We start from the raw sequence: 20,570 nt of genomic DNA on the forward strand, positions 1-20,570 counted from the left end.
TGGAAGACTGTATTTTGATTTCTCTAAAGTGTTCTCAAATTTAAAATATATTTTAAGTAAAGACAATTAAGCTTACTTTGATATAGTCACACATTTCTTGCAAGTAATGTATTTTGTGTTTATTTTTTCTTAGACAGTTTTTAAACACTCAATGATGTTATATTTTCCTTTTAAATACACTATAACACATTGGTTAATATATTAATTATCAAAAATAATGTTGGAGAAGTAGGCATTTTTTCACTGTTAACTTCTAGGCCTGTTTATATTTTTATAATTTATTTTTCTTCATGCTGCTTTATACAATGTTATACAACATTTAACTATTTAATAGTAGGTGTGATTTGAATAAATAAAAACTGCCCCCTCTCCTCTAAAGATAAAATTGATTTAAGGGTAAAGACTTATTCTCATATGTATGCATTGGTTAACCTCAGAATATTGTTTTTGTAGGTTTTTGTTGTACATATATGTAAGAAATTCAGTATGTATATGACAGGTAGGCAACTGAGAACTGAGTCACTGTTATGTATATGATTTTGATTCGTATGGTTTGCATTTTCCACAGTTTGAGTTGTATTTCATCCTACTGTTTTATATCTTTCCAAACCATGGATAATGATCCTAAAAATATAATTGCATTACAATGCAGATATCCAAGGGGCTGCAAAAATCTGTGCCTTAAAAGTACAATAAAGCGTTCTTCTTTTGGTCCCTTGGTAGTTTCTTGACCTTTCCTGTGGGTATTGTGAAGCCGTGATTCCACAGTGTCTGCAGGAGACAGTGATCCTTCAGCACTTGTCTATTCTGGTCATGCAGTTCTAGCAATGGGAGAAAAGAATGAATGAATGTGTGCATCAGGTGCTTCAGCACAGGGCAGCAGGAAGCTCACTGAGCAAACTGGGAGACTAATAGTATGACTTTTGTAATAACATTACTAGATATGCTATAGCCAATCTTTATTTTTAATTCTTTAATCTTTTTTTTTACAGTCCAGTCTTAGCTTATTTTTTTTAAAGAATTTCCTATTTTACACTGTACTTAACATTTCAACCTCACCTCTATTTTTCTCCCATGTCCTTTCTGTTTCATGACAATTTTCATGAACTCTTACTTTATTTTTATACACACTCACACACTCTCTCTCTCTCTCTCTCTCTCTCTCTCTCTCTCTCTCTCTCACACACACACACACACACACACACACACACACACACACCCCTGCTGAGCCTGTGAAGTATTGATTCTCTGTGAACACATTTTTAGGGATGAACACTTGATAACCTTTCAAAGTACGAAAACATATCTTAATGGCCACAGTTATGGGCTCTGCAGTCAAATTGCTTAACCTCATACCATAGTAGAGTATCTGAGCAATGAACAGGGCATCTAACTGCCAGGGTGTATTATTATTATTATTATTATTATTATTATTATTATTATTATTATTTTATTATTATTATTATTTTATCAGTGAAATAAGTATGATAGCAGACACTTCTCATGTTTTCATGAGAATTAAGTGAATTCATGTCTTTAATTGTTTGGAGTTGTTTCTGGTACATTGATATCCCTCAGTTTGAAACCTTTATGTTTCATTGTTTATTCTTGCTTAGAATAAGAGTTTCTGGAGCAGTGAATAATTAAAATTGTAAGTTCTCTGGATGACATGGGACATGAAGCATATAGAAGAATATCTCTTGCATTAACTGTCTCCTGTATGCATGCTTGTTTCAAATGACTGAAATTTAGCATTATATACTATAAAATATGGTGTAAGGATGAATTGAAGAGGAGGAAATGATTAGAGGAAAATGAAGGTTTGATCATCAGAATGGAAAGGTATGAATGAAGTCACAACTGAGGTGAGACCTTCACTAACCAGTGACTGGTAGAACAAGCTGTGAAGGGATGAAGAAAATGAGGACACTGGCTGAGACCTCAAATCTGTAAGACAGTAAAAGCACAAGGTACATGATGGGCTTTACTAAGTAGAAAGTTACCTTTATGCTTATACTACATGAGAGTCAAAAATTCACAAAGGAGTAAATCCCCAGATTAGTATATCATTCTCAAGCCTTAAAGTAATAATTTTCTATCGGATTTTTAATCTTAAGCTATATTTTCCTATTTGAAAATCAAAAGGGAGTGAAAAATGCTTGTGATTGCAGGGTATAATTTTTATGTGTGCAAAATTCTAGGAATACCATTTGCCTTCACAGCGCGGCTGAGAGCTGCAGAAGGGCCAAGAACAAAGTGGCAGATGCAGGATGGATTGGAAAAAAAGAGAAGGGACAGAAGCTCCAGCTGTGTCCAGAGGGGACGAGAGTTGTTGGCTTGTGGTGGTGGCTTGCTTGGCTTGTTGGGGTTGGTGGTCAGTGTAGCTAAGAACTCAGAGAGTTCTGCTGGAGATTAGACTGCAGCTCTGTAGTAGCCTGCGAAGGCCTGCTCCATTGTTCCCCAAGGAGGAGGATCCAGATGAAAAGAAACAGTCCATGGTTTTAAGATGTTAATTGTCATGGTGGAAAGGAGATGAGAAACTATACCCAGGGCGGGCCTGAGATTATCTTTTGCAGGGAGGAGAGGGTATGGGAAGGAAAGCTTAATAGGCTAAGCCCCTCTGGCCTTTAGGTACCTCAATATGGAGGTACTGACTTGAGGCTCTGTGACCTGTGGTCATTTCTTCTACTTGTGGAAGGGATAGGGGTCATTGCCCTACATGACTAAAGGACACAAATCTATAGAGGGCTGAGGTGTCATGTCAGGAGCCTGGAGTCTGGGAGCATGGCGAAATGCCTGTGGTCCCTTAGGATACCTTGGGTGCTCCAGACGTTTCTAGCCTGTGCTTGACCATAAACCAGGCTTCCTTTCAGGGTCCTACAAACAATAATGAGGAAAAGTACAAAAGTTATAGAGGGAAGCCATATGGATCTGAGACCAGACTGACTATATAGCCAGAGGAAAGGGTCTGACTCTAGAGTGATTGGCTGCCTTTCTTTCTGTATTGTTGTTCCCTATATTGTTCTCTGAGTGAAGGTGACAAGTCTTTAGGATGTTAATTTTCTTTCTTCTCAAACTGGTCATTCTTTGAATACAGCAAAATTTAAGGACTAAATTTCTCTCTCTGCTTACTGTATCCATAGAGAGATATACAAACACATAAATATACAAAGGAGATTTATTATAGTGCCTTATGGCTTGTTTTAAGTAGTCCAACAATGGCTGTTTACCACAGAAAGTCTAAGAATTCAGTACATGTTCATTCTGTGAGACTGGATCTCACGGCTAGTCCTCAGTTTATGCTGGAATCCTGAGGAAGTGGGATTTAATGCTGATGAGAGAATAGAGTTGCTAGCAAGAGAGAGCAAGCAAGCAGTGGAAATTTTCTTCTCTCATCCCCTTAATATAGAGTGTCACAAGAAGATGGAGCCTAAATTAAAGATGGCTTGATCTTTCCATCTCAAAAGATTTGGATTAAAGGTGTATTGCTCTTCCTATCTCAAAATACTTGAATTAAAGCTGCATTTTCCACCTTAAAAGATCCAGATTAAAAGTGAGTCTTTCCTCTTGACTTAACTAAATGACTTAACTAAGAAAATATACTTCATGGATATACCTAGCCACTTGGGTTTTGGTTTATTTCAGATGACAAGTTAGCAATCAAGATTAACCACCACTTGTACATATTTCGAAATGTAACTTTCTCAACCTGTATAATGTTATTTGTATGTATGTTTTCAGTGCTATTTGGTATTGAATAATAAATTGTCATGCTATTCCACGAGAAAGAAATTTCTTCCTGATCTAGGCATTAATTAGTACCTGTAATACTTTGTGTAGTTTCGGGCCTTGTGGAGTTCCCTCTGTCCAGTTTCACATGTCTATTGGTAATATTCTTGTTCAGCTTAGTTTTTAGGCAGTCACATTGGTAAGACTTTTAAGAGATGAGATTTTGATATCACTAGGAGATACAGTCTCACAGCAAACACCCTGATCCTTTCTTGGTCTTTCAATTTTTTCTCCACTCTTCTCTAATGTTACTTGAGCCTTAAGTATGGAAGTATTTTGTAGATGTATCTACTACGACTGGGCTCTGCAACTCTGCCTTTTGATTTTTTTTTTTTTTTTTTTTTTTTTTTTGTGCTTTTCTGCAGTGGTATCTATTGCAAAGAGATGCAGTGTGGGCACATTGGGTTTAATGATAAATAGTTACAATGTAGTTAGGGATTATGATAGTTTAGTAAATTGGTATTTGTAGGTTTTCTAATATCTATGACTTCACTACCACTGAATAACTAAGTTTCCACTACCTGACATGGTTTCTTTATTGTGGTACATGTGTTTCTTAGTCACTGCTCTATCGTTGTGAAGTGATACTGGTGACCACTGCAATTCTTATAAGAGAATTTATCTGAGGCTTTGTTACACTCTCAGAGGTTTAGCCCATTGTCATTATGGTGGGATACATGCTGGCACACAGGCAGACATGGTGCTGAGGAAGTGGCTGAGACTTCTATATCCAGATCATAGGCAGTGGGAAAAGAATCTGGGCTTTTGAAATCTCAAAGCACACTCCCAATGGTACTTCCTCTAGCAAAGTTCTCTTAATCCTTTTAATTCTTTCAACCAGTCCCATTTGCTGATAACTAAGCATTCAAATATATGAGCCTATAAGGGCCATTCTTATTCAACCCACCACAGTATGTGTGCCACTACTGCACCCTTAGGGTTTTCAGTTCATGCTGTTTGTTCATGTGGTTCATAAGCATCACAGATTGGTAAAACAATTGGTTGTCTACCTCCTTTGCAACCCTACATGTCTCCTTCTGGTACCAAGAAAGCTATCTCTCCAAGAGAACATATTCAGGTCAGTTCCAGCTCAAGGGCCTCTAAGACCTATTTCTGAAGTGCATTTTTTTTTTTTTTTTTTTCTGCACTAGGAACTTCCACTTCTTGGTGTGGGATAAGGGCAACCAAGGGCAATAGTAATTGGCTATGCTTTGAGTGTCTTTTGGACATTCCTGACCAATGACTCAAAATAAGGCTTCTCATGTTTGGAATTAGGTATTTTTAAAGTTAATCTTTGGTTTTTGGAGGGAGTGCTGTTAACCTGGATGAGAAAATTTCATTAAAACTTTGTATGTATATTAACACACAGAATTACATACATTAATAATTTTATTAAATAGTTAATAGTATGATTGGTTATGACATTCGGACATCCGTATTGTTATTCTATCATTTTCTTTCTTCTTTCATTCCTCCATCTCTTCTCCCTAAAGGTTTGCCCTTTCCCATGTTTCTTGTCACAGCCCTTTGCTTTACCTTCCTCCCTTCTTTTGTATTCGCTGTTCTCCTGCTCTCTGAAGATCTCCCCTTCTCAGCACCCTGATCAGGTCAGGTGTACCTCACTCTTCCTCTTACTATTGCTCCCCAACCTTCCTATCCTGCCTGCCGTCCTGGTTTACATCTTGGATTTTTAAGATATTTCAGGTTATGTACACATATCTGAGGATATGGAGCTAGGAGCTTCAAGTGAGAGAGAACATGCAATGTTTGTCTTTTGGGGACTGGCTCACCTCATTCTAGGTAATGATCTTTTCTAGTTCCATCCATTTTGTTTTAACTTCATCTTCTGGGCCGGACCTCTGCCAGGCCGGCTTGTGGGGTACCCTGGATTCCACCAGACACATTCTGGGGGATCCATAGAACCCATAGCCAGCACTAGCACTCACCTGCCGCCACGTGCCCCTCTTCCTGTCTGAGGCCTGGGCCGGACCTCTGCCAGGCCGGCTTGTGGGGTACCCTGGATTCTGCCAGACACATTCTGGGGGATCCATAGAACCCATAGCCAGCGCTAGCACTCCCCTGCCGCCGCGCCCCCCTTCCCGTCTGAGGCCTGTTGGTGAGTGCACCCTGTTACTGCTGCCAGACACATTCTGGGGGCTCCACAGATCCCACAACCAGCTTTAGGTAGGAAAACCCACATACTACCCTGAACTCATAGCTGGGTGCCCTGAGGGCTCAGAATCCAGCAGATTACACCCCCCCGCCGCCACTGCTAGCACCCCCCTTCTGCCCATCTCCCGGGTCTGAGGCCTAGACCAGACCTCTGCCAGGTCTGCAGTTGTGTGGACCCCGGATTCTGCCTGAGACATACTGGAAGGTCCACTCAACCCAGAGCCACAGAGGAACAACTGAACTCAGAGTGTCAAACAACATATCCTGAGATATCCAAGAGGAGACACTGCACCCAGAACAGCAGACAAATAGCTGGACTGCTACCTTGGAGGCACCATATCCTGAGGTATCCTAGAGATACCACCTTAATCAGTGCAGCTGGAAAAAATCATAGAGACATCTGGACCCCTAGAAGACCAAACACAAGCGAGACAACTGGAAAGGCAGGCTACAATCAGAGACAGAAGCACACGTAAGTAGCACTAGATTTAACCAGATGGCAAAAGGCAGGCGCAAGAACGTAAGCAACAGAAACCAAAGTTACATGGCATCATCAGAACCCAGTTCCCCCATCATAGCAAGCCCTGAACACCCCATCACACCAGAAAAGCAGGATTCAGAATTAAAATCACTTCTCATGATGATGATAGAGGACTTTAAAAAAGACATAAATAACACTCTCAAAGAACACCCTTAAGGAATTGCAAGAAAATGCAACCAAACGGGAGAAGGAATTAAACAAAACCATGCAGGATCTAAAAATGGAAGTAGAAACAATAAAGAAATCACAAAGGGAGAATACCCTGGAGATAGAAAACTTAAAAAAACGATCAGGAGTCATAGACACAAGTATCACCAACAGAATACAGGAGATGGAAGAGAGAATCTCATGTGCAGAAGATACCATGGAAAACATTGACACAACTGTCAAAGAAAATGCAAAATACATAAAGCTACTAACCCAAAATATACAAGAAATCCAAGACACAATGAGAAGGCCAAACCTAAGGATAATAGGTATAGATGAGGGGGAAGACTCCCAACTTAAAGGACCAGTAAATATCCTCAACAAAATTATAGAGGAAAACTTCCCTAACCTAAAGAAAGAGCTGTCCATAAATATACAAGAAGCCTACAGAACTCCAAATAGTTTAGACCAGAAAAGAAATACTTCCCGCCACATAATAGTCAAAACATCAAATGTACAAAACAAAGAAAAAATACTAAAAGCAGTAAGGGAAAAAGGCAAAGTAACATATAAAGGCAGACCTATAAGAATTACACCAGACTTCTCACCAGAGACCATAAAAGTCAGAAGATCCTGGACTGATATCATACAGACCCTAAAAGAACATAAATGTCAGCCCAGACTACTATACCCAGCAAAACTGTCAATCATTATTGATGGAGAAACCAAAATATTCCATGACAAATCCAAATTTATACAGTATCTCAACACAAACCCAGCACTTCAAAGGATAATTGGTGGAAAACTCCATCACAAGGAGGGAAACTACAACCTAGAAAAAACAGGAAAGTAATCTTCTAAAAACTGTAAAAGAAGGTAGCTACACAAACATATCTCCACTGCCAATAACAAAAATAACAGAAAAAAACACTCATTTTTCCTTAATATCTCTTAATATCAATGTACTCAATTCTCCAGTAAAAAGACATTGACTATCAGACTGGATATGTAAACAGGACCCAACATTTTGCTGCATTCAGGAAACGCACCTCTGTGAAAAGGAAAGACACTACCTCAGAGTAAAAGGTTGGAAAACAATCTTCCAAGCAAATGGTCCCAAGAAACAAGCTGAAGTAGCGATTCTAATATTAAATAAAATCAGTTTTCAACCAGAAGTAATCAAAAAAGATAAAGAAGGACACTTCATATTCATCAAAGGAAAAATGTACCAAGAGGAACTCGCAATTCTCAACATCTATGCCCCAAATGTAAGGGCACCCACATATATAAAAGACACTTTACTAAAGCTTAAAGCATACATTGCACCCTACACAATAATAGTGGGAGATTTCAACACCCCACTCTCAGCTATGGACAGATCGTGGAAACAGAATCTAAATGGAGACACAATGAAACTAACAGAAGTTATGAACCAACTGGACCTAACTGACATCTATAGAACATTTCATCCTAAAAAAAAAAGAATATACCTTCTTCTCAGCACCTCATGGTACCTTCTCCAAAATAGACCATATAATTGGTCACAAAACAGGCCTCAACAGGTACAAAAAGATTGAAATAATCCCTAGTACCTTATCAGACCACCATGGGTTAAGACTTGTCTTTGACATAGACAAAAACAACAGAAAGCCCACATACACTTGGCAACTGAACAATGCTCTACTCAATGATGACTTGGTCAAGGAAGAAATTAAGAAAGAAATTTAAGACTTTTTAGATTTAAATGAAAATGAGGACACATCATATCAAAACATGTGGGACTCATTGAAAGTAGTACTAAGAGGAAAAATCATAGCTCTAAGTGCTCACAAAAAGAAAGTGGAAAGAGCATACATTAACAACTTGACAGTAAACCTGAAAGCATTAGAACAAAAAGAAGCTAATATACCCAAGAGGAGTAGACAGCAGGAAATAATCAAACTCAGGGCTGAAATCAACCAAGTCGAAACAAAAAGAACTATACAAAATATCAACAAAACCAGGAGCTGGTTCTTTGAGAAAATCAACAAGATAGACAAACCCTTAGCCAGACTAACCAAAGGGCACAGAGACAGCATTCAAATTAATAAAATCAGAACTGAAAAGGGAGACATAACAACAGAAACAGAGGAAATTAAAAAAATTATCAGATCCTACTACAAAGGCCTATACTCAACAAAATTGGAAAATCTGGAGGAAATGGACAATTTTCTAGATAGATACCAGGTACCAAAGTTAAACGAGGAGCAGATAAACCACCTAAACAGTCCCATAACGCCTAAAGAAATAGACACAGTCATTAAAAATCTTCCCACCAAAAAATGTCCGGGGCCAGATGGTTTCAGTGCAGAATTCTTTCAGACCTTCAAGGAAGACCTAATACCAATCCTCTTCAAGTTATTCCATCGAATAGAAACAGAAGGAACACTACCCAATTCATTCTATGAAGCTACCATTACACTCATACCTAAACCACAGAAAGACCCAACAAAGAAAGAGAACTACAGACCAATCTCTCTTATGAATATTGATGCAAAAATACTCAATAAAATTCTCGCAAGCAAACCGAATCCAACAACACATCAAAACAATTATCCATCAAGATCAAGTAGGCTTTATCCCAGGAATGCAGGGATGGTTCAATATTCGGAAATCCATCAATGTAATCCACTACATAAATAAACTCAAAGAGAAAAACCACATGGTCATCTCACTAGATGCTGAGAAAGCATTTGACAAAATTCAACATCCCTTCATGTTAAAAGTCTTGGAAAGATCAGGAATACAAGGCCCATATCTAAACATAGTAAAAGCAATATACAGCAAGCCAGTAGCCAACATCAAACTAAATGGAGAGAAACTTGAAGCAATCCCACTAAGATCAGGGACTAGGCAAGGCAGACCACTCTCACCTTACCTATTCAATATAGTACTGGAAGTCTTAGCCAGAGCAATTAAACAACAAAAGGAGGTCAAAGGGATACAGATAGGAAAGGAAGAAGTCAAAATTTCACTATTTGCAGATGATATGATAGTATACTTAAGTGAACCTAAAACTTCCACCAGAGAACTCCTAAACCTGATAAACAACTTTAGCAATGTGGCTGGATATAAAATCAACTCAAACAAATCAGTAGCCTTCCTCTATTCAAAGGATAAACAGGCAGAGAAAGAAATTAGGGAAATGACACCCTTCACAATAGCCATAAATAAAATAAATTACCTTGGAGTGAATCTAACAAAGCAAGTGAAAGATCTGTATGACAAGAACTTCAAGTCTCTGAAGAAAGAAATTGAAGAAGATCTCAGAAGATGGAAAGATCTCCCATGCTCCTGGATTGGCAGGAGTAACTTAGTAAAAATGGCTATCCTGCCAAAAGCAATCTACAGATTCAATGCAATACCCATCAAAATTCCAAATCAATTCTTCATAGAGATAGAAAGAGCAATTTACAAATTCATTTGGAATAACAAAAAACCTAGGATAGCAAGAACTATTCTCAACAATAAAAGAACCTCTGGGGGAATCACCATTCCGGACCTCAAACTGTACTACAGAGCAGTAGTGATAAAAACTGCATGGTATTGGTACAGAGACAGACAGGATGATCAATGGAATAGAATTGAAGACCCAGAAATGAACCCGCACACCTATGGTCACTTGATCTTTGACAAGGGAGCTAAATCCATCCAGTGGAAAAAGGACAGCATTTTCAACAAGTGGTGCTGGCTCAACCTGAGGTCAACATGTAGAAGAATGTAAATTAATCCATTCTTATCCCCCTGCACAAAGCTCAACTCCAAGTGGATAAAGGACCTTCACATAAAGCCAGATACACTGAAACTATTAGAAGAGAAGTTGGGGAAGACCCTCGAATACCTAGGCACAGGGGGAAAGTTCCTGAACAGAACACCAATGGCTTATGCCCTAAGATCAAGAATCGACAAATGGGACCTCATCAAATTGCAAAGCTTCTGTAAGGCAAAGGACACTGTCAACATGACAAAATGGCAACCAACAGATTGTGAAAAGATCAGTACCAATCCTACATCCGATAGGGGGCTAATATCGAATATTTACAAAGAACTCAAGAAATTAGACACCAAACAACAAAATAACCCCATTAAAAAATGGGGTACAGACCTAAACAAAGAATTCTCAACTGAGGAAACTCGAATGGCCGAGAAGCACCTTAAGAAATGTTCAACATCCTTAGTCACCAGGGAAATGCAAATCAAAACAACACTGAGATACCACCTCACACCAGTCAGAATGGCTAAGATCAAAAACTCAGGTGATAGTAGATGCTGGCGAGGATGTGAAGAAAGAGGAACACTCCTGCATTGTTGGTGGGGTTGCAAGCTGGTACAACCACTTTGGAAGTCAGTCTGGCGGTTCCTCAGAAAATTGGACATAGCACTACCTGAGGACCCAGCTATACCACTTCTGGGTATATACCCAGAAAATGCCTCAACAAATAACAAAGACATATGCTCCACTATGTTCATAGCAGCCCTATTTATAATAGCCAGAAGCTGGAAAGAACCCAGATGCCCTTCAACAGAGGAATGGATACAAAAAATGTGGTACATTTACACAATGGAATATTACTCAGCCATTAAAAATAATGAATTTGGGAAATTCTTAGGTAAATGGATGGAACTAGAAAATATCATCCTAAGTGAGGTAACCCAATCACAAAAGAACACACATGGTATTTACTCACTGATAAGCAGAGATTAGCCCAAAAATCTGAAACAACAAAGATTCAACTACCAGACGACATGAAGCTCATGAAGAAGAAAGAACAAGTAAGGATGCCTAGGTCTTTCTTAGAAGGAGTAACTAAATATCCAAGGGAGCAAATATGGAGACAAAGTGTGGGACAGAATCTGAAGGGGGGGGTTGTAGGGAGACCATTCCATCTGGGTATTCATTCCATGGGCAGTCACCAAAAATAGACGCTGATAGGGATGTCAGGATGGGAAAGCTGACAGCAGCCAGATAAGGGTATCTCCTTAGAGGTCCCCCAGAGTCGGACATAGGACATACCCAGAGACATATACCCACAGCTATCCATTAATCTGATCAAAGGTTCCCAATGGAGGAGTTAGAGAGTAAATAGAAGGAACCTTAAGGGCTGGTGGCCCCGTGAGGAGAGCAACAATACCAACCAGCCAGAGCTCCCCAGGGTCTAAACCACCAGCCTAGGAACACATATGGAGAAACACATGACTCCAGCTGTATATGTAGGGGAGGATGGCCTTGTTGGGCATAGGTGGGAGACAAGATCATTGGTACCCTGAAGGCTGAGCACGGGGGTGGGGGGGAATGTGAGGGTGGGGAGGTGGGCTGGGAGTAGGTGGGTAAACACCTTCATAGAGGCAGGAGGAGGAGGGATGGGATAAGGGGTTCCTGGGTGGTGGGGGAAATATGGTAAGGGGATAAAATTTGAAATGTAAATATTATATCCAATAAAAGAGGGGAAAAATAGAAAAGCGGTTAGAACCAACATTCTTAATAAAATGTCAGCCCTCTTAAAAAAAAAAAAACTATCTTGATACTAAAAGTTGTTTTGAGAATTGTATATTGCAGAATGATCAGCCTTGGTGTATCTACTTAACTTCATCTTATGTTTTTGTCAAATATTAAATGGAAGAAGTTATGTTTAGTCATGCTTGGGTCTTCAATTTTATTCCACTGGTGTGCATGCTTGTTTTTGTGTCAGGACTATATTGTTTTAATTACTATGGCACTGTAATATATCTTAACATCTGGAAGAGTATTCTCACCATCATTTTTCTCTTCCTTTTGCTCATGATTTTTTGACTCTCTGTGGTCTTTCCTTGCTCCTTATGAATTTTAGGTTATTATTATTATTAATTTTATTACATTTTAAATAGTGTCCCCTTCCTGCCTTCCCACTACAAGTCCCCCACCACATCCCACTTTCTCTTTGCCTCTAAAAGGATGCTCTACCACCCACCCACTTGCACTTCACCTCTCTAGCATCCTGTTTCTCTGGGGCATCAAACCTTCATAGGACCAAGACCTTCTATACTCACTGAGGCCAGACAAGACAGTCCAGCTACATATGTAGCTGGGACTAGGGACCAGCCCATGTATGCTTTTGGTTGGTTGCTTAGTCCCTGGAAGCTCTGAAAGGTCCTGTTAGTTGATACTGATGTTCTCCCTATGTGGTTGCAATCCTTCAACTCCTCCAGTCTTTCCCCTAACTCTTCCATAGGGGTCCCTGGGCTCAGTCCAATGGTTGGCTGTAAGTATCTGCATCTGCCTCAGTCAGGTGCTAGCAGATCCTCTCAGAATGCAGCCATGCCAAACTCCTGTCTGCAAACACATCTTGGTATTAGCTACAGTATAGGGATTTGTTGTCTGAAGATGGGATAGATTCTAAGGTGGAGCAGTCTCTGGATGGTCTTTCTTTCACTCTCTACTCTATTTTTGTCTCTGCATTTTCTTCACACAGGAACTATTCTGGATCAAAAATTTTGAAGATGGGTGGTCCCATCTCTCAATTGGGGGTCATGTCTATCTACTGAAGGTGGTCTCTTCAGTTTCTATCTGCCCACTGTTCTGCATTTTGGCTAATGTTATCCTCATTGCATCTGGGAAGCATCCCACGTCCCTGGTGTCTAGGAATTTCTAGTGGCTCCCTCTATTCCCCACCCCATACTGCTGCATATTTCTATTCATTCTCTTGGCCCTCTGGACTTCTTTCCTATCTCTCCTCATACTTGATCTTGCTCCCTTTTCCCTCTTCCTACTCTCTCCCATTCAGGTCCATACTACTGTTTCCTGTGATTATTCTGTTCCCTCTTCCTAGTGTGTTTGAAGCATCCACACTTAACTTCTTTCTTGTTAAGCTTTATATGGTCTATGAGTTGTGTCATGGATATTTTGAACTTTTGGGCTTATCAGTAAGTACATACCCTGAATCTCCTTTTGGGTCTGGGTTACCTCATTCAAGATAATATTTTCTAGTTTCATCCATTTGTCTGCAAAATTCATGATGTACTAAGCTAAGTAGTATTCTATTGCATAAATATACCACATTTTCTAAATCCATTCTTCAGCTGAGGGTTGTTTTCAGCTTCTGGATATTATAAATAAGGTTACTATGAACATAGTGAAGCACATGTTCTTGCCGTATGTTGGAGCATCTTTTGGGTATATGCCCAGTAGTGATATAGCTGAGAGCTGGTATTTCAGGTAGAACTACTTCCAATTTTCTGAGGAACTGCTGAGTTGATTTCCAGAGTGGTTGTAGCAGTTTGCAACATTCTAGGATAGTTTTTTATATTTCTTTAAAAAATATAATGAGTATTTTGATTGCAATTGCATTGAATCTGTAGTTGGCTTTTGCTAAAATGATCATTTTGAAGTGTTAATTTTACCAGCCCATGAGCATGAGCATGTTTCTCATTTTCTAATGTCTTTTCTATTTCTCTTTTGAGGTTTAAAGTCATTATTATAGATGTCCTTTATTTCTTTGATTAAGTTTATTCTTGGATATTTCACTTTACTTTGAAGATATTTTGAAAGGACATGTGCTTATGATTTTCTTCTTTTTATGTTCATTGTTGCTGTATAGACAAGCTATTGTTTTGTGAAGGTTGATTATACTATCACATTTATAAATTTGATTATCTTTTCAAGGATTTTCTGATAGTGTTTTTAAAAGATCTCTGGTGTATAGTATTATGACATCTGCAAATAGGGATTGTTTGATTTATTTCTTGCATCCTTTAATTTCCTTCTCTTGTATTATTGCTCTAGCTTGTATTTTGAGCACATTATTGAAAAGGATTGGAGATAATTGATAATTATTTCTTCCCTTTTTTTTTTCTTCCATCCAACCCATCTCTTGTTCTCTCTCTCCAACTCTTCCCGTCTATCCATGTTTGTCTGTGGGTAGCCGACAGAAGGCGGCTATCATCATCTTGAGCCTTATACCCTGACAAGAGATTTGATTATAATAGCCGGCAACAGCTGAGCACACTCTGATAATATCTTGTTTTAGATACTAGGATTTTCCCTTGGGTGTGAGATCAGATTTAGAGATAAGACCTAAGGGTGTGACTTAGGGGCGTGGCTTAGAAGTGAGACATATAAAAGGCAAGAGGCAGACAGAAGAGTTCAGTACAACTTGGAGTAGGAATTAGGCATTGAGGAAGAAGACACTTGGACTAGAGAACTCTGAAGAACTAGGTAGTAGGCATTAGGCACTTAGCATTAGAAACTTGGAATTTGGAGGCACTAGGGACTAGGAACTAGGGACTTGGAGAGAAGAAGAGAGACTGAAGAATAAACGGGATTGAATCACACTCTGTCTGGTCTCCATTTCTCCCAGCTGTCCTCAGCCTCTCTCTCTTGCTAAACCCCAACTCACAGACTGGAGCAGCTTGGGGCAGTGCGAGCTAAAAATTTAGTCCCCAAGGCTTTTGGCAGTGCGGGTTTCAATATTGATAGAGTGGTCCACAACATTTTTGGCCCTCAAACATGGGGCAGCTCGGGCCATGACATTTGTCTGAGCTTAACAGCCTCCTTTTCTTTATTATTGTTTCATATAGATAAATAGATGATAAATAAACACACAAAAATGTAAATACAAGGGCTTATTCTTTTTCTTTGTGTGTTTATAATTTCATGGCTAACCACTTTGTATTTGGCATCCATCTAGCAAGCTTATCCCTGAGGGGGCTAATTCTCCCTTTCTAGGCAGTCATTATTTATGTATAGTTCTTTGCATGAGGGTGGGATTCTGTGAAAATTTCCCCCTCTGTCTCAGCATACCTACTGATATTTGTCATTGCTTGGGCATACAGGTGTCCATTTCTAGGAAGCTCAATCTTAAAAGACTTCCTGGTCCTCTGTCTCTCACATCTCCTTCTTCTTCTATGGTATTCCCCGAGTCTTAGATGCAGGAGATTTGGGCTGGACACCATAGAACCTCTTCCCAACTGTGTTTTCTTGTTCATATAGTTCTTTATCATCTTTAGGGGTTGGACTTCTTAATATGTTTCCATCAACTTTTTTAATGCACATTTTCTAGGGGTAGGCCCCAGCCAGGATAGGGCTAGAGATCCTTTTGGGTAGAGTTTCATGGATGGTTTCAATATGATTTTAGTGACAAAATAAATATTATTAAATTTGCCACAGGTATGTTTGGCTAATTATTCAAGAAACAGATACTTAATTCTTTTGGTAAAATCCAGAAAACAACATGGTTTCTTGCTTTGTGACCTAGCTTCTGCCTGCCCATTGACTGATAACTGAATCAGTAAACATTTATTGAGCTCCAGTGTTTCCTGACTTTTAATGTTATAAACTATGGCAGTATCACATGAATTTAGAAACCTGTCACTTTAGTTTCCTGATATTTCAAAGAAATCAGAAAAAAATTGGGGGAAGAAAATAAAAATCTTTATAATTTATTTAAACTAAAGGGGGAAAGAGATTGAATTGCATTCTTCGTATGCATATGGCCACTGTGCAATTTATCAAAAAATTTAGGGATAGACCCATGATCTCATCATTCTTCAATTTATAACTTTTTTTTTCTCTCTGTAAGCTTGGCTGTCCTGGAATTCACTCTGTAGACCAGGCTGTCCTTGAACTCAGAAATCCACCTGCCTTTGCCTCCTAAGTGCTGGGATTAAAGGCATGTGCCACCTTGCCCAGCCAGTTTATAACTCTTAATTTATAATCTGCTTCTGCTTAAAAGCATTTTCTCCTCACTTATAGTTGCAGATGAGTATAAAATAAAGCTTGGCATTTCTGCCTTCACTTTGGGTCTCTTCTTTTGGCTCAGACTTCTGCTTGATTCCACACAGGCCAGTTAATCACTCAAGGAGTATCTGTCTACCTAACCTATTCCATATCACTTAAAGTCTAAATAATAGTAAATAATGTTGCCAGAGTTTCTACAGTCAAAGCCTGGACCTGTCCAACTGTAATAATCTAGTGCTTGACTTCTGTCTTCTATAAGACAATTAAAACAACAAATAATAGTGAAAATCTGAGAAAGGAAATGTATTCCCTGCGGCAGTATTGGGAAGAGAAATGAATAAAGTAGTCCAGTCATCCATCACCCTCTTGCCAACCTACACATATCCATCTTGGAGTCCTGAGGTGTTTAAGTTTAAATGGATTATAAATAGTATGTGTAACTAAGCAATCCTGTCAAGGAATGGTTCTGTCCATTATTGAACAGAGAAAGAAACCTATCGTTGTCTCCAATGTGCTGTGCAAAGTGGTCTGAGAAGGCATCAATACTGTGTTGAAGGCCAGCTTCAACATTACAGAGTAAACCAAGGAGGGTTGAGTGTGGAGTTGGTAATTAGTCACCAAGCAGACTTCTTCTGAGGGAGCAACACTTAATTCTTTGGGGCCAGCAAGAAAGGGGAAACATACACACACACACACACACACACACACACACACACACACACATACACACACAGACAGACACACACACACACACACACACACACACACACACACACACACTGGATGAAACCAGTTCTGACAAACTCCCAACAATTTTATACATACCATACATACATACATACGTACATATGTACGTACATACATACATATTTGATGGATGAAGTAAAGCTCCAACAGCTTTACACATATACATACACATACCATACATACATACATACATATGTATGGACAGACATATACATATTTAAACATCGAGTGGATGGCACAGAGCTTCAACAAGCAGGCTCTAACAATTTCACTTTTTCCCTTTGGCCTTTTATACCCCCTAAGACAAAGTTTTTTATGTAAGGAGAAAATTATCTCATAGCCAGAAGTTATGTATTCTCTAAAATACTATCACCACAAAAATATTCTTCATAAATAGATTAAAATCATTATACAAAAAGAAATTACAGCAAGATTATTGACTATGTATTCTTCTTTTGAAACTCATACCTAGCTAAACATTTTCCTTCTATTTTTCTCTACACAAGTGCATCATATCCCACAAAGCAATAATTCATTTGTCATAGATTAACAAATTTTAAGCAAGTCAGTCTGTAGTAGTAAGTTCTTTTCTATGCTTAGCTGATGAAAATTTGTATTTATGAAGAAACAGATAATTATCTATCTTACATCTTATTTTTGAACTTATTTTATTTATTCTTGATCAGTTAAACTGGCTAATCATCTTTTCTGTTCTTACAAATACAATAGAATTACCAGCTTTTTGTTAATGACCTTCCTTTTCAGGGTGCACACTGAAACCAGTGCTCATATCCCTAGACACAAGGTCTAGAAGTCAGACCCAACCTAGAACAGATGTTTTCTTTGACCATTAACTTGTTCGTAGCATATTTTTCTTGCTCCTACAATTATATGCTTACAGTACATAAAAGCTCATGATGCCCCTTTGCTACGCTATACAACACTTGCTACTCTATGAGGAAGGGGCACATTCTATTCTTAATTCTAACTTAACACTTCCTACCAACTACACTAACTGGCCAAGTTTAATTAACTCAAACTAACTTCCTAAATCTACTTAAAACAGTATTCCATGAAAACATGAATTCCTCTAAACAACATTATCTCAAGAACGTGTATCTTCATGTTGATCTGCAGAAAACTTGTCCTAAAGAATGGGCTATCACCCAAGAAGTAATCATGCCAGGCTATAGAAAATGAGGATCTCTCCAAGCTCAGTAAATGAGGAATATGGCCATGACAAACATGAGAATGCACATCAGTAGAAAGAACCAATCCTGGGACAAAGCCTCTAAGGTTGTGCCTTGCTAAGGTATACCTGTTGCAGCCAAGCAAAATGGTAGACCATCTCCAGGAAGCTCACTTGGCAACTGCAGCTCTTCCTGAATGGCATCTGCCAATACTGTGTGAACTCTTTCCTAGAAACAAGTTCTAGCATGTGGCTGCAACTTTGTCCTCCTTAGAGAATGAGAATCTTGGGCTAAATTCCAAGTTAAGTGTGGGGCCGTGGGCTGTGAGAGGCAGCTAGGCACCTGGTTGAGCACAGGCCTCAAACACCAGACCCTAATCGGACAGCAGGTGTTAGGCTCTGCTCCTGGGCCCTGCTCTCAACCCCCCACCCCCCGACCTGATCGGGCCGGAGATTTTCATGGGACACCCTCCGGAACAGAGACCCACAGTCAAAGAGATCCATTTGTTCACTAGTTTGATAGCGAGGAAAGGAACAAACGTCTCTGTAGAATGTCTACCAGGATAATTACATTACTAATTACTAATTACTGTCACCTTTAATTCCAGAGACAGCTATGGACTCTAGCAGGATAAGCTATACTTTAAATGGAGTGCCTACCTATAAGGGAGAGTTTGTACCTTGGAGCAGCAATAATCATTTTATATAAACCAGTATATTCCTCCTAGCAATTACAACTGGAGGGAGTTCTTCAGTACCTTCCAGAAGAAGACCTGAGAAACTGATGTAATATTACCTGGTTATAAGTTATTCCATATTGTATAAAGCAGTACTTTTTCAAATCATACATTGCCCTGACAGATGCCATTTTACAAGTGACTTTTGACTTCATCTTGAGAATGAAGAATGAAGCTGCACCTTGATGGACATTAAACAGCAGAATCTGTCCAGCACTCCCGTAGTGCATAAAGGGATAAATAACCCACTTCTCATGCTGGCTGGTTATATGCTAACTTGACACAAGCTAGAGTCATTGTGAAGAAGCAGGGACCTAAACTGAGAAAATGCCCATGCCAGACTTGCCTTTGGGCAAGTTTTTTTAGTATTGCCTTCTTGATAGAAGACTAATGTGGGAAGGCCCAGTCCATTGTTGGTGCTATCTCTAGCATGGTGCTTCTGGGTGCTATAACAAAAAAGGGCAGGCATGTAGGGGACAATATTTAGAAAACAGCACCTGGTCCAACTTGTTCCTGGGCAGCCACCATGTTCCTGCTGTTCCTCGGCTCTGACCAGGGCTCTGGCTAGCTAGATGTGCAGGCAGACCCTGGCACCCATGAGACACCAGCATGTGGGATGGCTCTGCCAATCTACCACACTGCATGCACAAATCTCACTGACCCCCAGGCAATATCTACCATCCTTGCACTACCCGGTAGAAATGAGACTCTTAAAGCTTAATGATTATCTAAAGGATTTATATATTTAGAAATGCTCAGTCAACAAGATGCCCACACAATTAGCATCATTACCCAATATCTAAACTTTGGATAGAAGTTGCTACCCAGGACAGCTTTCGACCCATTCATGGTTCTCCATAACTGATTGCCTCCTTTTCTTCCCCTTTCTCTAATTCTTCCCTGCTTCCTCTTTTTCTCCCCTCCCCTTCCTCTCTTTCTCTCCCACCTCCACCTCCTCTTCTACTGCCTAATCACCAAGCTCCACTGCAAATACAACGTAGCAGAATAAGTATCCTGTTACACAGGCAAGCCATGCATATCAAACCAGTAAGCATTCTTTCATGTACCAGTTTCTACTTCCAAGTTCCTGCTTTGCATTTCTGCCTTTTCTTCTCTGGATGATGAACTACAAAATATAAAATGAATAAACACTTTTCTTCCAGGTTAATTTTAGTCATAATATTTTATCATAGAATGAAAACTCTACTTAAGACCAATGGTATAAACCCTTAAAGGTAGCCTCCAGTAATGTACTTTCTCCTGCAGGGCTCCACTTCCTTAAAGTTTTATAATCTTCCCCAAACAGTGCTACTGTTAACTGATGAGGAAGCAAGCACTCAAATTTATGAGCACTGGGGACATTTCTCAGTAAACCAACTAACTATGAACAGGTAGAGTTCTTTTCAGGACAGCAAGTAAGGACAGATGATATCTGTTACATTTTTAAAACAGGGATTGCTTTCAGGACAAATGATGAAGAAAGGAGACATTAATAGT

Source organism: Arvicanthis niloticus, chromosome 5 (assembly GCF_011762505.2).
Source record: "Arvicanthis niloticus isolate mArvNil1 chromosome 5, mArvNil1.pat.X, whole genome shotgun sequence".
Classification (NCBI taxonomy): domain Eukaryota; kingdom Metazoa; phylum Chordata; class Mammalia; order Rodentia; family Muridae; genus Arvicanthis; species Arvicanthis niloticus.